Here is a 1,987-nt window from a genome sequence, read left to right as displayed (position 1 = left end):
TGTGGCACCTGTCGCTAAATGGCTCCCGGAATGATTAAATCTGAGGCAGGAAACCTTTGGGGAAGAAACACCGAAGGGAAGAGGGAAAGAGGGAAGCAGGGGGGGGAGGAAGGGGGGAAGGGAGGGAGAGAGGGAAACAGCACGGACAAGATTGAGAATCGGTTATCGACGATTCTTTGCATCCTCCTGTCGTTATCCTTTAAATTTCTGTCCTTGGTTGCATCTTGTCCTGGTCGAGATTCTGCGGGACTGGTGGCTCCTGGAAATGCAACCCTAACCTCCCCCACAGGACATGCCCCCCGACCCCTCAATTAAAATGTCTCTGCCCACGCCTATCTTCTCTACACGCGCCCTCTTTTTTGCTGATCCAAGCACCTACCTTTCGTCTGTGTCCTCCGCTGCTTATATCTCCGTGTGTCGCCTTCTCTAACCTTCCTTTCATCTCCCAAGCTGATGCCATTTTGTCAGTGAGGGGTCGCTGCAAGAGAGAAGGGAACCGAGAAGTCACACACCAGACTCTAAAAAGGCACGTCCGTCGAGCCTGGGCTTTCGTAGACATGTCCCCACCGAGTCAATGCCAGATCAACCATGCCAGGATGTTTGGAAATGCATGCCCTCGGCCCCCGCACGCCGCACAAATGAAAAAGCGCGCCTCGGTTTTGGTCCCCAAAGGGGGGGTGGGAGCTTCGAACAACGAACAAGCATGACGGGTTTCGACAGCGTCGGCTCCCGACCCTGCTCCCAGCTAAGCAGGTGGAGCACGACCCCATTTATGCACAGGCCCGAGGGACCGCGCCTGCAGGACATGCACGTGTGTGGCTTGTGGATACGTAGGGAGTGGTCCGTGGGGGTCGGGGTGCGATTACAGGGGCGTGTAGTCCCGGATGATGGAGGGAGGGCCCCGGCAACATCAAGGTGAAGCTCATTAGAGACACGTGCCGATCATCTGCCTATTTTAATTTTATCCTCCCTTTTTCTGTATATCGCACCGCTTCAACAGCTTATGCCAGGAACTCTAGCCGCGTCACGGCTACTGCCATGTCTTCGATTCTTTTTCCCACTTCTTTCAATGGCGCTATGGAAACCCCTGACGGCCTTTGTTTTCCCTCCAACTTCCTCCTTCCCATGCGGTTCTGCTCCCTTCACATCTCAACCTGCTCTCTGGGCCCAACCCATCCTTTCTTCCGCCGAGCGACTCACGATTAACGAACCTGTGCTCCGAGAAATTGCCCTTAAACTCGAAGCGGTGGGTCTGGGCAAGACTCACCTAGTTCAAGACAAGAGCCTGGGGCCGGGTTTACACGTACGTTAACTTTGGGGTGTATGCATGACTATGTATATTGGGGGGAAATATGGGAAAAATAGGATAGCACATACCAACTCAAATCCGCTCAGTGAGCTTGTCAGGAAGTCGAAGGGATGGTATTGAAAAAGGCGTGTGCAGGCAAGAGCCAAGGTGGGGGTCTCTGCCAGACCGGGCTTGCCAGTCCTTGTAAAAATTCCAATCCCCTGCTATCTGACGCCTTTTCAACAAGGCATTGCATGTATTGGTCGTGGCACGCAGGCAATGCGCCCCCAGATGTTACCACGCGCCCTTCGCGCCCACGGGCAGGGCGGAGGAGAGGGCACTGACATGTCTCCTCGACCACCCCCTCCCCTTGCTACAGAACCAGCACTACCGTTTCGAAACATCCGAGGCCGGCGCTGTCTTTGTGAAAGTAAGTGCCTACCCAGTACCTCCCCCCATTCTTCTTTGCGACCGCCTTGTCTCCCTCCTTCCCTCCCCGTCGTCCGACGCAAGTTCCCTCCCTCCCTCCCTCCCTCTCTCCCTCCCTTCCACTGTCAGACGAACCACCGCTTCGGCTTCATCCAAATCTTCCAATCCGAGATGGAGAGCCTCAAGGTCCTGGCCGCCACCGACACCCTGCGCGTGCCTCGCCCCTACATCACCGGCCTCCTCAAGGACGGCTGCTCCTTCCTCGCCATG

Source organism: Nannochloropsis gaditana (assembly GCF_000240725.1).
Source record: "Nannochloropsis gaditana CCMP526 unplaced genomic scaffold scaffold435, whole genome shotgun sequence".
Lineage (NCBI taxonomy): Eukaryota > Eustigmatophyceae > Eustigmatales > Monodopsidaceae > Microchloropsis > Microchloropsis gaditana.
The sequence above is the reverse complement of the archived record's forward strand: the minus strand, read 5'-3'. Positions refer to the sequence as shown.